Raw genomic sequence first — 16,323 nt, forward strand, 5'->3', positions numbered from 1 at the left:
ATACCTCAAGTCTCCTCTAGGTAGCTGACATCCGAGCAAGTCTATGGTACGCTACCGGGATCAACTCCAAAATCTGCACAAGAAGCGCATAGTGTAGTATGGGTACAACCGACCCATGTACTCCGTAAGTGTCGAGCCTAACCTCGACGAAGTATTGAAGAGGCTATGACAGGACACATACGTAAACAACCTGTACAAGTATATACAAATATGAAGCAACAATAAAACAATAAATAACACTTTATAAATTTGGGAGGGAACATGAGGAGGGGGTTGATATAATAATTTCAGCAGGAGAATTATCACTTACCAGCCAAATAATTCTTCAACAATAAAATGAGCAATTGATGATATGAAAATGGCACGGCACTACCCTTCGTGCTTTTACTCTCATTTGACACGGCATCACCTTTCGTGCTTTTACACTCCCTGAAAATGACACGGCATTACCCTTCGTGCTTTTACACTCACCAATGGCACGACAACACCCTTCGTGCTTTTACACTCGTCCTTACCATGATAATGATATTATAGATAATGAAAATGGCATGACATCACCTTTCGTGCTTTTACACTCTTTCTTACCATGAAAATAATAATATAAATTTGGAAGAGTATTTAAATGAGGGGATATACACTTATCAATCAATTCAATATCAGAATACCGACTTCACCTTCCAAAATATTCAACAATAATTAAATGAATAATAAATTCACGAATAATGATCAAATAATCAATAATAAACTTAAGCAGGAATATCTTAATTAAATTGGCAATTATTTACAATAAACAAATTTCACACGCATGCTTTGACTCAACCACAACGCATAAGTACTAGTCACCTCACATATACGTTGTACCCGCACATTAAATTACGTAGCAAAAAGACAAATAAGTTCTACTCCCTCAAGTCAAGGTTAACCACGACACTTACCTCACTTTGCAACCAAATTCAAGAATCCAATAAACCTTTGCCTCGCAAATTCGTGTCCGAAATCCTCAAATCTAATCATAAACAATTCAATATACTCAATACAAATCGTAAAAATTGATCCCATATGAATTTTCTAATTTTCCGGATTAAAATCCAAAATATATTTTAAAAATAAACAGTGGGACCCATATCTCGAATAACAGAAAAACTCACGAAATCCGAACGCCCGTTCCGATACGAGTTCAACCATATAAAAATTATCAAATTTCGACATCAGATTGGCTTTCAAATCTTCATTTTTCATTTTTGGAAGATTTTATAAAAATCTGATTTTTCTTTCATAAATTCATGGATTCATGATGTAAATGAGTATGGAATCATGAAATATAATCAATATAGGATAAGGGACTACGCACGCAAGTCGAAAAATGATGAATAGTGCTTTTCGAGGTCTTAGAACACAAGAAATAATTATTAAAATTAAAGATGACCTTTTGGGTCATCACACCTTTAAACTACAATACATAATTATCTACTTAACATGATTAAAATTGATCATTTATATAAGTTCTGATGATGTCCTTTTATTTTGAATTAACGTATTATGCTAATGTAATAATATTTTTCGACATTTAGATGATTGTTGTAGTATTATATATAAAATTTCTTTCATTAATTAAATTTTAATGTTCCTTCATGTAAATAAATATTTAAACCATCACGTGCCATTATTAACGTGCAACACACGTTTATAGATACTAGTCCATAAAAAATAGGTTGGATAATAAACTTTTTAAAAACGGGTCAAATATGGATAAGAACCATACTATCCACTTAGAAAATGGATAACCAATAGATAATGAGTTTAACTTTTATATTTGTAAAACCTCAAATTGGGGGTTCCTCAAGTTTGGAATACTAGGAATTCTCCAAAAAGTGATCATATTCTTGAACCTAGGGATAATATGGATATCCATATTATCCGCCAGTTAACCCGTTTTTTATCCATATTAAGTATGGGTCGAGTCAGATAATTTATCCGTTTTGTGTATTACACGTTTTTGACATACCCATATTCGACTCGACCCGTCCGTTTGCCACCCCTAGTCATATATAAAATCTTTAAATGAACTGAATTTGTATTTCATGTGAGAAAAACAAAAAAACTAACAAGCATCAAACAAAAAATAAAATCAACTCCATTTTATTTGGTTGATTCAAGTCAAAAGCAATAATTTGAATCAACATGGAAAAAGAATTAAATTATTCTCAAATTATTACATTAGCTAATAATTTAATAATTTAGCGGTTGAATTCACTACAAAGGAGTAACTAATCCTAGGCGGGAATGGGGTGGGGAAATAGACAGGTGAAAGAGATGGATTAAGACATGTATTTGTTAATTTCTCCCACTGTGTTTTGTTTAACGCTATAAAGCACAAATTTTCAATGGTTTGAATTTGCTATTTTGTTTGATTTCGAAGCCCAGTGTCCTTTACTCGCTTTGGTGCCCAATTAATCCGGATTTGTCCCAGAAAATCCTACTTTGAGGCCCCCGATTAATCTGGATTTGCGCTAGAAATCCCCACTTTGAGGTGGTAAAACGCTCCCTACTAAAAACAACTTCATATCCAGGATTCGAACCCGAAACCTCTGGTTGAGGATGGAGAAATACTTGTCACACATTTTATTTGTACGTAGATATTAATCATGGCCGGTTGAAATGAAAAGGAACTTTATATTTATTAACACTTTTGACAACAACTTTTATGGGGAGTAATCAATTTTTCCAACTCTTCGTCTGTTTATTTGTTCAATTCTCATAGATTTCAAAGTCAAATACCTTGAAGAAATACAAAAAAGTTGAATATTAAAAACATTCTAATTTCTTTCACGGATAGAAGCGGTGAGAATATTGCAAACCATGAACTTAGCAAGTTGAAACAAGATAATGAAGAAGTTAGAGTTATGGTTCCATTTCCAGCTCAAGGACATCTCAACCAAATTCTCTAACTTTCTTGTTTAATTTCCTCTTATGGTCTCCCTGTCTACTATGTTAGCATATTTTGACGTTATTTACCCTACTTGTTTGTTGTTTGGATGCTAATTTTTGCGACAAATGAGCTTAACAACAATAGTTTATTTTACGTGTAGGAATGCTTGAACATAAAGTGGAGAAAAGTTGCACTAAATGGTACCTCAAAGCTACAAAATGAAGCAACAAAAGAAGATGTGCAAGGCAATGAAAAGTCACGGCTGTAGACAGTGCAAGGTTTTATCTAGGGCATTGTCATTGGCGCCTCTAACAATGCCTCGTGGGGAAATGTTGGCGCCTCGGACAGTGCCTCGTGATTAATGTTGGTGCCTCTGATAATGCCCCGCGCCGAGGATGCTTATCCGAGTCACTTTTATTTTCTCATTATGTTTGGACGTGTAGACCTCAACCCTACCTTATAAATACCTCCTAAACTTAGTTTTTAGAGGGTGAAAAATTATTGGAGAGGCAAAAGGCTACAGAATACTTGGAAGCAACGAATCACACGAGTTTTTTCTTCCGTTCTTCCTTAATTTGTATTTTAATATTTTCAATTATTATCACGATTGTTAGTATGGTTATGAGTAGCTAAACTTTCTCATCTATGGTTTGATGGAATCTTTTGAAGGATAATTTTACATTGCATTTAATGTAATTTAACCTTTAAATTTATGTACTTGTTCAACTACGTGCTTATTTACGTTGATTGAATGGCCATCGATTGACAAGGAAAAGAGATGGATTAGGACATGTATTTGTTAATTTCTCGCACTGTGTTTTGTTTAACGCTAAAAAGCACAAATTTTCAATGGTTTGAATTTGCTATTTTGTTTGATTTCGAAGCCCGGTGTCCTTTACTCGCTTTGGTGTCAGATTAATCCGGATATGCGCCAGAAAGTCCCACTTTGAGCCCCTTCCCGATTAATCCGGATTTGCGCTAGAAAGCCCCACTTTGAGATAGTAAAACGCTCCTTAGTAAAGATGACTTCATACCTGTAACGACCCAACTTGCCGTTTTAAACATTTAAGCCCCGTCTGGCGGCATAAGGCCCTGAGCAACTTCTTCTTATGTGTATTGACTTGCGTGCATGGTTGAATTCAGTTACCGGATGATTCAGAGTGATTTGGGACACTTAGTCCCTAAAACGGAAGCTTAAGTCTTAGGATTTTGACCACAGTCGAAACTGTGTGAAGACGACTCCGGAATGGAGTTCCGTCGGTTCCGTTAGCTTCGTTAGCTCCGTTGGGTGATTTTGGGCTTCGGAGCATATCCGGACTGTGAATTTGAGGTATGTAGTTGATTTAGGCTTGAAATGCGAAAGTCAAATTTTTGGAGTTTTGGACCGGAAGTGGACTTTTTGATATCGGGGTGGGAATATGATTCCGAGAGTTGGAACAACTCGGTTATATTATTTGGGACTTGCCTGCAAAATTTGATGTCGTTCCGGGTTGGTTTAATAGATTTCGGCAAGAATTTTCGAAGTTGGATGTTTTGGAAGTTCATGAATTCGATTCATGGTGCGGTTCATAGTTTCGACGTTGTTTGATGTGATTTGAGACCTCGAGCGAGTCCGTGTTAGGTTATGAAACATGTTGGTATGTTTGGACGTGGTCCCGGGGGCCTCGGGTGAGTTTCGGATGGGCTACAGGTCATTTCCCTCCTATTTTGAACTGATGTTCTGTCTTCTGGTGTTCTTCTTCGCGAACGCGAAGAGTATCTCGCGTTCGCGAAGTGTTACTGCTGACCACCCCATATTTCTTCTTCGCGTTCGTGTTCGCGTAGGTTCCGGTTCTTGTTCTTCGCATTCGCACTCCTTCCCTCGCATTCGCGAAGGGTTTTTCTGGACAACCTTACCTTCCTTCTTCGCGAATGCGAGCCTTTCTCCGCGTTCGCGATGCTTTCAGACCTGAGCAGATTATAAATTTTTCAAATCGAGGGTTAGGCCATTCTTATCACTTTTTGACTTGTAGATCTCTGTTTTGAGCGATTCCTTGTGGGGTTTTCAAGCAAATCGATTGGGTAAGTATTCTTCACCTAGAATCTATTTATTTCCATGATTCTATCTTTATGTTTATCATTTAAATTGTATTTTGAGTTGAGGAAAAGGGTGGTTTTTGAAAAAAAATTTCAAAATAAAAAATCATGATTTGAGGGACGAAATGGTATCGGAATTTGATAAAATTAATATGGTTGAACTCGTATCGGAATGGGTATTCGGATTTCATGAGAATTATGTCGGGTTCAGAGAGGCGAGTCCCGCGTTGGCTTTTGTTGACTTTTTGGAATAAAATTTTAAGTCGACGTATTATTATCCGGAATTATTTTCGATGAATTTTAATGAAGTTATATAGTTCATTTGGATAGATTTGAACGGCCTGGAGGTCAATTCAAGCAAGAAGGCGATTTTGGAATATCGGCATAACTTCAAAGAGGTAAGTGTCTTGCTTAACCTCGAGTAGGGGAATTTTCCCTTAGGCATTGAGTCTTATGTGCAATTTGTGTAATTGAAAACCATGTACGCGAGGTGACGAGTACGTACTTGGTTTATATGTGCAAATTTTATTGAGTTAAAGTTTTGAGCATATTGTGAGTGAATTGGATAATTGTTGGCATATATTTAATCATCTACTTGTCGTGCCTAAATTCTTGTTGTTGATTCTGTTGTTATATGACAATTTGATGTGATTGTTATTTGATTATTTATGAAATTTTGTGAATTTGCTGGTTTGATAATTACTGGAATTTAATTTCATTTTGGATTTTCCCCTCTGCAAATAATTAATTAAATGAGCTTAAGAAGAGGTGTTTATATAATTATTGAAAATTTGATTTTTATGAAAACTTTGCTTTATGTTGAGTAATTTCTATCTCTATTGATTATTTTTGGGTGTTGTAACCATTGTGGGGAGCTTTTGGCTATTTGTTGTGAAATTAATTGACTTGGTTGTAGCTTTGGAATTTGGTTGTGGCCATTGGGCAAATTGTGATATGAATTAATTTTTGTTATGTTGATGTGATAATTTTACGTGTAAATTATTGTGTTGTGTGAGTTGTTATTTTGGGGAGATAAGGGTGACATTTCATCGTTGATATTATGTGGTTATAAGGGTGGCATTTCACTGTTATTGTGTTTGTTGGAATATTGTCTGGACGGAGCGATAAGGGTGGTTATAGAAGCGATAAGGGTGGTAATAGGAGCGATAAGGTTGGCTATTGATATTGTCTGGGCGGAGCGATAAGGGTGGCTATAGGAGTGATAAGGGTGGCAATATGAGCGATAAGGGTGGCATTGTCAGGGATGATATATGATGTGATTTGGGATTGTGGTGTTGATAATTTTCATGTGATGTTGTGATTTTCTTGTGTTTATTTTTATACCTTGTGCAATTTGTCTTGTTGTTGATAAATTGATAACAATATAATTTACGTTGAATTTGAGAGCCTGTGGCTATTGCCATGCAGATTACAAAATGAAATGTGGGCACGAGGTGCCGTGAGTAAATAAGGAGGATATTTGGCATGTGAATTGTCCGTGCAGTTGTGATGAAATGTGGGCACGAGGTGTTGTGATGAAATGATAATGATATTTGGCACATGAATTATCCGTGCAGTTGTGATATGAAATGTGGGTACGGGGTGCTGTGATGAAATGATAATGATAATTGGCACGTGAATTGTCCGTGCAATTGTGCTATGAAATAAGGGCATGAGGTGCCGGGAAAATATGATAATTTAATTATGGGCACGAGGTGCTGTGAAAATATAAAAATGGGCTGAGACCCGTGTTTACGAAAAATATAAAAATGGGCTGAGACCCGTATTTTTATGATTATGAAATGAGGTGTCACATGGTGACTTTTTAATCGAAAGAATTGTATTCAAAATATTTATTTGGCAGGATTTTTACTTAGAAAGTATTATATGAAAGAATTGTATTTAAAAGATATTTATGTGAGGAAATTATATTTGAAAAGATTTATTGAAAGAATTATATTTGAAAAATAATTATTTGAGAAAATTATATTTGAAAGAGAGTTATCTGGAAGAATTATGTGTGAAAGACATTTATTTGAAGGACTCGATTTAATTGGGTGTAATTGTGTTTATTAATTGTTGGGTGATGTTAATGGTATTCTTGTTGTCTGTTGTGCATATCACTGGTTGTTTTATCCTGCCCTTATTATTATTATTATTATTATTTGTTTTTTATTATTTTGTATATTATATTGCACAGGTTATTAGACTAGTGAGTGTCTTTACTGTACCTCGTCTCTACTCCATTGAGGTTAGTCTTGATACTTACTGGGTACCGACCGTGGTGTACTCATACTACACTTCTGCACATTTTTTGCAGAGCCAGGTATTGGATATATCGGAATTGAGCAAAGTTAAAGCGCTATCGTAAGGATTCAAGGTAGAGCTGCTTGGCCGTCGCAGTCCCTTGGAGTCTTTTCATTTCATTGTACTGTTAATTTGTAATCAAACAGTAGTGTATATTCGATTCTCGTGATCATTCCATGTATTCGGTTAGAGTTCGTGACTCAGTACTACCAGTCTTGGGAGGTTGTGTATTGTAACTATTTCCGCTGTTAGTTTCAAAAAACAAATGGCTTCAAAAGGTAATCTAAATCGGCTTACCTAGTCTTAGAGAGTAGGTGCCATCATGACGCCTATAGTGGGATTTTGGATCGTGACAATAACCAGGGTTCGAACTCGAAACATGTGATTAAGGATGGAGAAGTACTTGTCACATATTTTATTTGTACGTAGATAATAATCATGGCCGGTTGAAATGAAAATGAACTTTATATTTATTAACACTTTGACAACAACTTTTATAGGAAGTAATCAAAGTTTCCAAGTTTTAGTTCTGTTTACATTTGTTCAATTCTCATAGATTTCAAAGTCAATACCTTAAAGAAGTACAAAAAAGTTGAATATTAAAAACCTTCTAATTTCTTTCATGGATAGAAGCAGTGAGAATATTGCAAACCATGAACTTAGCAAGTTGAAACAAGATAATGAAGTAAATATAGTTATGGTTCCATTTCCAGCTCAAGACATCTCAACCAACTTCTCCAACTTTCTTGTTTAATTTCCTCTTATGGTCTCCCTGTCTACTATGTTGGCTCAGTGATCTCGTGCTATAATTCCATATATTTTGATGTTATTTATCCTATTTGCTTGTTGTTTGGATGCTAATTTGTAACGAACCGACCGGTCATTTTGAGAATTTGAGCCCTGATCCCCTAATATCTGCTTTTCTCATATTTGTTTCTGCTTTTGGGATTTGCCGGAGTGTTTGGTTATGGAATTCAGAGAGTTTTGGGACACTTAGTCCCTAGTTGTGAGTTTAAGCCTTAGAGTTTGGACCGTAATGAACTGTGTAAAGACGAATCTGGAATGAAATTTTGTCGACTCCGTTAGCTCCGTTGAGTGATTTTGGGGTTAGGAGCGCGTCCGGAATATGTTTTGGAGGTCTGTAGCAGATTTAAGCTTGAATAGGCGAAAGTTAGTTTTTCGGCGATTTCGGCCGATAGTGAAAATTTTGATATCGAGCTCGGAATGGAATTCCGAAAGTGGCTGTAGGTTCGTAATGTCATTTGTGACCTGTGTGTAAAATTTGAGGTCATTCGGACTAGATTTGATATGGTTCGGCGTCGTTTGTAGAATTTGGAATTTTTTTAAATTCTTAGGCTTGAATCCGTGCTTAATTCATGATTTTGGTGTTGTTCGACGTGGTTTAAAGGCTCGACTAAGTTCGTATGGTGTTTTAGGAGTGGTTGGTATGTTTGGTTGAGGTCCAGGGAGCCTCGGGTGTGTTTCGAATGCTTAATGGGAAGCAATTTGGACTTAGGAAAATCTGGTGCATTGCTGGTTCAGGTGTTTCACACCTGCGGAGGGGAGTCCGCAGGTGCGCTTGAGAGTTCGCAGATGCGGAAATGGACAGGGCATGCTGGGCTCGTAGGTACGGCTAGTCATCCACAGAAGCGGCCCAGGGGTCACAGATGCGGACCCAGTCTAATAAGTGACTTCTGCACCTGCGTTGATTTTTCCGCAGGTGTGAGACTGCAGATGCGGCCCCATGAGCGCAGATGCAGAAATCGCTGGGCAGAAAAGGGGATTTCGAGGGTTTGAAATTTTATAACACAAAATTTGATTTGGAGCTCGGTGGGAGACGATTTCTCGAGAGGTTTTGAAGGAGAACTATTGGGTAATGAATTATAACTCTATTTTGATCATAATACAATAATCTATTATTGTTTTCCTAGTCTAATTAAGGAATTTCAGGGTAAAAGTTTGGAAATGGGGGAAAAGGTTCCCCAATTGAAAATCTGAGATTTGAATGGGAATTTGACGTCGGTTTTAGATGATTTGTGTGCGAGTGAACTCGTGAGTGAATGAGTGTTTATATATTGTAATTTTTACCCGATTTCGAGACATGGGCCCGGGGTGACGTTTGGGCGTTTTTCCTAATTTCACGCTTTAGCTTCGAATTAATTAGCTAAATTAGTTACTTGTAGTTATATTTACATTATGCAATTTATTTGAATAGATTCGGGCCATTTGGAGTAGGATACTCGTGGCAAGAACATGTTATCGAGGTGTTTTGAGCGGTTCGAGGTAAGTGGCTTGCCTAACCTTGTGTTGGGGACTTTCCTTTAAGATGTTTGATATTAATTGATGTGTGGGCGCCGTGTACGTAGGTGACGAGTACGTACACATGCTATTATTGCAAAAATCCCGTTTTTCCCTTCTAAATCATAAAATGTTTTTTTAATTAAATTGTACTAATACCTTTAATATTTAAAATTAGACTAGAGAAGCATGCTTACGTGCTTTAACTGCCTATTTGACATTCTGTGTGCCATGCTTAGTTAAGTACCTATTTTCCTTATATGTGTTCAGTATAAACTGTATAACTCGATGCCATGCCTTTCATTTCATCTTGCGTTGCATATTTAAATTGGGACTATGAACGTATTCCGGGAAATTCCCCTGTACTGTATATTTACTTTGGGACTACGGACGTATTCCGGGAGATCTCCCCTGTACTGCATATTTACTTTGGGACTACGGACGTATTCCGGCCCAGCACTGCATATTTACTTTGGGACTACGGACGTATTCCGGGAGATCCCTCATGTACTGCATATTCATTTGGAACTACGGGACGGTACCCCGGGAGATTCTCCACTGTGTTTACCTTGTTCTGAGTCGAGGACTCCCTTAACTGTTAAAGTTTCGAGAATTTTTTTAACTGTATTACCGTAAATTTTACTTATATCTTTTACTGTTTAATTTATTATATTTACTCTGGTAGGGCCTTGACCTGACCTCGTCACTACTCGACCGAGGTTAGTCTTGGCACTTACTAGGTACCATTGTGGTGTACTCATGCCCTTTCCTGCACATGTTTTCGTGTGCAGATCCAGGTACGAGCTATCATCCTTGGGGTTAGTGCGTGCTGCTGATTCTAGGAGACTTCAGGGTACTTCTGCTTGCGTCCACAGATCTTCGGAGTCCCCTTCTACTCCCTCGCCTATAGACTTTCTTTATTATCTTCAGACTATTGTATAGAGCTACATAGATTATAGCAGCTTGTGACTTAGTAATATTCCGCGTCTTGGGAAAATTATTTTGTATATGTCAGGTGGTACTACTCTTGGCTATTCATAATATGCTGTTTATCTTTAAGAAGTTGTGTTTTCTTTATATTTTTCGTAATATTAGGCTTACCTAGTCGTAAAGACTAGGTGCCATCACGACACCGTACAGAGGGTTAAGTTGGGTCGTGACATAATTTGTGCGACAAATGAGCTTAATAGCAATAGTTTATTTTACGTGTAGGAATGCTTGTACATGAAGTGGAGAAAAGTTGCATGAAATGGTACCTTAAAGCTACAAAATGGAGCAATAAAAAAAGACGTGCAAGGCAATAAAAAGTCACGGCCGTAGAAAGTGCAAGGCTTTGTCGAGGGCATTGTCATTGGCGACTCTGACAGTGGCTCGCAAGGAAATGTTGGCGCCTCTGACAGTGCCTCGCGGATAATGTTGGTGCATCTGACAATGCCCCGCACCGACGATGCTTATCCGAGCCACTTTTATTTCTTCATTATGTTTTGACGTGTAGACTCAATCCTACCCTATAAATACCTCCTAAACTTAATTTTTAGAGGGGGAGAAACTATTGGAGAGGCAAAAGGCTACGGAACACTTGGAAGCAACGAATCACACGAGTTTTCTCTTCCATTCTTCCTTAATCTGTATTTGAATGCTTTCAATTATTATCACGATTGTTAGTGTGGTTATGAGTAGCTAAGCTTTCTCATCTAGGGTTTGATGGAACCTTTTGAAGGATAATTTTATGTTGCGTTTAATATAATATAACATTTGAATTTATCTACTTGTTCAAATACGTGCTTATTTCAGTTGATTGAATGGGCATCTATTGACTGTGCCTATTTATTATGTGTTGCTTGAGAAAGGATACATATTTAGGTGGTTGTTGAACAACGTCACTCCCAAGGTATATGAGAGATCAATACAGCGGGTTTAAAAGCGGGGGTTAGAGATAACGAAGCTTTGACGTGATCATAGTGAGTGGTGAAAAAGTGCGAGCTAGCGTAATTCGAGAGAATATGACTAGTACATTATTGTAGTTGCTCGAGAGAGAATTACGATAAGTCGAGTGCTCATGATCAGTAGAGAAAACTTAGGCAAAATTGTAGGAGACGTAGCGGGAAGGATTCCGACAATTGGGGAAATCATAACTCTAGGCTTTTCTAATCTTGTCTCCAACCCTTAGTATCCCTAGTTTTTAATTTACTTATTTAATTTGTTAGTTAATTAGTTAGGCATAAGAATTTTAACATTTATAACTTAGGAATTGTTCGAGCTTGTCTTCTGAGTGATATTGAACAGTTATAGTGAAACCTTAATTCTCTGTGGAATTCGACTCCAGACTTTTAGACCAGATTATATTTTCAGCGATCGCTTATCCTTTTTAGGATTAGAGTTGGGCGTGATCAAATTTTGGCGCCGTTGTCGGGGACTAATAATGTAGTTGTAGATGTATATATTGCTAGGTTTCAAGTTTGAACTTTTTTTTTGTTTTTTTTTTTGTGTTTTTTAATTTTATTTTATTCTAACTGTTGATTTGAGAAACATGACATCTTGGAATTATGGGAGTTTAGTTGTAGATAATTCTACTATTGATCCTTATATATATTGTGAAGAAAACCACATGTGGCAAAATTATCAAAATATTCCCGAGAGCGAGTCATGTGCACCAACTCAATATTATTTGTGGAATGCGTGTGATGTGTGTGGTAGTCAAAATGGTCACTTTCATGGTTGTACTTATATTTCTTATCCTCCCCCAACCCCTTACTATGGTGGTTATACTTTTTCTTGTGAAGTTAATAGGAACAAAGAACTCGGGGATGATGACCTGAAAGAGATCATGGATATGCTAAGGTACCTTGTGGAAATTAATAATGAGACACAACTACAGATATAAAGACAAGAGGCAACTATTTGCAACTTGGAGGCTCAAGTGTGTCAATTAGTTGGAGCTTTTAATGTTCAACAAGTTAATAGGGAAAATGCATAAGTACTCCTTTGAACTAAGGCCGAAGTTCCAACTACACACCTTATATTTGCGGGTGTCCTATCACCCCCCTGAGCTTTTTTAAAACGGAATAAATATCACCCTGAAACTGGATGACCAAATTCTTGGCAGGCAGTGAAATACACGCGCTGCCATGTGTCTATTTCGTAATTTTTGAATTGCTTTCTCTTTCTTTTCCTTTTTTTCCTTTTCTTTTTATTCTATTACACTTCTTTTGTATTTTTCTTTTTCATTCTTTCTTCACATTCAAAGTTTTCAACTGTTCATAAAGATCATTCTTTAGTCCAGTCCTAGTTTTATTAGAGTCTGTATATGTGGGTCTGTTGCTTGTTTCATATTATAATTTTAGGAATTCCATTTTTGCCCGTGGAGAATTTATTGTTACTGATTGTGAGTTCTGATTTTGATTTTATTTTTCTGGTGACTTCTATGTTCCGGTAGGAAGCTGGAGAGATAAGATCTGAGTTTGGGTAATGATGATGGTGCTGAGGTGATGGTACCGAGGTGAAGATCAAATGGGTGAAGAATAAAAAGAAGGTGTGGGGATGTGAAGGTGGTGGTTACAGCGTCGAGGTGGTGTTGAGAGTGAGAGGAAGAAGATTAGAACGAAAATAAAAGAAAGGTATTACAACTCGAAATTTCCGCCTTCGGACCGTGATGGCGCCTAACGTTAGAATAATATTAACTAATTTTTAAATAATTTTTTAAATTATTCATAACAAAGAAATAAACGCGGAAGTAAGGTCTAAAATATAGTTAATAATCCATAAAAATAATGGTGTCTAAATACCATCATAGAATTGGTGTCACAAGTGCACGAGCTTCTAGAATAATACAAATAAAGATCTGAATAAAATAAGTTGTCTGGAAACAAACACACAACTAAAGTAAAATAGATGGGGACTTCAGAACTGCGGACGCCGTGCAGCTATACCTCAAGTCTCCTCTGGTAGCTGAAATCCGAGCAAGTCTATGGGACGCCACTGGGACCAACTCCGAAATCTGCACAGGAACTGCAGAGTATAGTATCAGTACAACCGGCCCCATGTACTGGTAAGTGCTGAGCCTAACCTCGATGAAGTAGTGACGAGGCTTAGGCGGGTCACTTACATTAACCTGTACGCAATATTAGTAAAACAACAATAATAGAAATAAATCAGGTAGCTCATTTTTAATAGTTGAAGCCAACTCAGCAGTCATAATCAATTATTATTTCAATCAATTTTTGTTGCAGCGTGCATCCCGTTTCCATAATATATATATAGACTTTTTAATAAGTCTATTGTGGCGTGCAACCCGATCCTCCAATATATTCATTTAATCAATTATGTTACGACGTGCAACCAGATCCTCCAATATATTCATTTTAATCAATTCTGTTGCGGCGTCAACCCGATCCTCCAATATATTCATTTCAATCAATTATGTTGCGGCGTGCAACCCGATCCTCCAATATATTCATTTCAATCAATTCTATTGCGGCGTGCAACCGACCCTTCAATATATTCATTTTAATCAATTCTGTTGCGGCGTGCAACCCGATCCTCCAATATATTCATTTCAATCAATTCTCATAGAAGAAATTACCCCCGATAAATGCAACAATTAATATAAAATTATAAGACAACAAGCACACAATAATTATGATTTAATTTTGAAACAAACAATGACAAATAATAATTTATTATGGACATCAGGGAGAAAATAGGTATTTTAATGTTTAGTATGCTAAATGTCAAGTAGCAATTAATGCACATAATTCAAATAAGCACGCAACAATTATTAAAGGAATTCAAGAATTAATATTTGACAAGGAATTATGAGTAAAACAATTAATATAATAATTTATTCATGATTTAAAACGATTTATGAGTTTCAAATAATTATGCAAACAATTAATTCGACGACGTATAGACACTTGTCACCTCGCCTATACGTCATTCACATGTAATTCACATAACAAATAATTTAAGGGTTCTATTCCCTCAAGTCAAGGTTAACCACGACACTTACCTCGCTTTGCAAATTTCAATCAATTACCTGACCACAAATTTTCCTTTTAAATCTGTCTCCAAAAGCTTCAAATCTATTCACAAACAATTCGATATACTCAATACGAATCATAGGAATTAATTCCATATGAATTTAATAATTTTTCGGATAAAAATCCGAAATTTATTTAAATATTCGACAGTGGGACCCACGTCTCAAATCTGAAATTCGAACACCCGTTCTGATACGAGTTCAACCATATAAAATTTATCCAATTCTCATGTCAAATGGACTTTCAAATCTTAAATTTTCGTTTTTGGAAGATTTTATAAAAATCTGATTTTTCTTCCATAAATTCACGGATTCATGATGTAAATGAGTATGGAATCATGAAATATAATCAATATATGATAAGGAACACTTATGCCACTATTTTCCCGTAAAATTCGCCCAAAAATCGCCTTACCCGAGCTCAAAAATGGAAAAGGGTTAAAAATGGGACGAATCCCATTTTCCAGAACATAAGTTTTGTTTCTAGAACTTTTATACTTCGCGAACGCGGTCAGTGCCTCGCGTTCGTGAAGCACAAATTCCTACTGTCCAATTTTACTCTTCGCGAACGTGAAGCTTGCCTGGCTCGGCCTTCGCGAACGCGAAGGCAATTTTTCCTGCCAGCCCTTTCCTCTTCGCGAACGCGAGTCTTCAATCGCGAACGCGAAGCTTCACACCTCAAGCCTTCGCGAACGCGTTCACTATGTCACGAACGCGAAGCACAAAATGTGTCAGCCCCAATTTGCTCTTCGCGTACGCGAAGAAGGAAACCACAAGCAGGTTTTTGCAGTTTCCTCAAGTCCAATAATGATCCGTTAACCACCCGAAACTAACCCGAGCCCTCTGGGTTCCAAACCAAACATGCACCCAAGTCCTAAAATATCATACGAACTTGCTCGCGCGATCAAATCGCCAAAATAATATTTAGAACTATGAATCAGACACCAAATCAAAGGAAGTTTTCAAGAAAACTTTAAAACTTATATTTTTTACAACCGGGCGTCCGAATCATGTCAAATCAACTCTGATTCTCACCAAATTCGGCAGACAAGTCATAAATATTATAGTGGACCTATACCAGGCTCCAAAACCAAAATACGGATCCGGTGTCAATAAATCCAACATCAATAAATTCTTAAAAATCATTAAGCTTCAAACTTTTAATTGTTTAATCAAAATTCCATATCTCGGGCTAGGGACCTCGGAATTCGATTCCGGGCATACGCCTAAGTCCCAAATCACGATACAGACCTACCGGAACTATCAAAACACTGATCCGAGTCTGTTTGCTCAAAATGTTGACCAAAGTCAATTCAGTTGCATTTTAAAACTATATTTCACCTTTTAATCCATTTTTCATATAAACACTTTCCAGAAAATTGTACGGACTGTGTACGCAAGTCGAGGAGTGATAATTAGTGCTTTTTGAGGTTTTAGAATACATAATTACTTATTAAATTTAAAGATAATATTTTGGGTCATCACAAAAGAAAATATAGTTGCCCGAAGAAGGTCATCGGCGTTCATGGTCGTCGTCGGAAAAGAAGAAAATAAAAAAGAAGAGAGTTATTTTTTTTTATTGTAATAGAAAATTACAAAAATAATTTTCTTCCCACTTTTTTGCTTCTCACTCTCTCAAAGAGAGTGGAACACACTCTCTATGCCACCTCAGCAT

Source organism: Nicotiana tomentosiformis, chromosome 4 (assembly GCF_000390325.3).
Source record: "Nicotiana tomentosiformis chromosome 4, ASM39032v3, whole genome shotgun sequence".
NCBI lineage: Eukaryota > Viridiplantae > Streptophyta > Magnoliopsida > Solanales > Solanaceae > Nicotiana > Nicotiana tomentosiformis.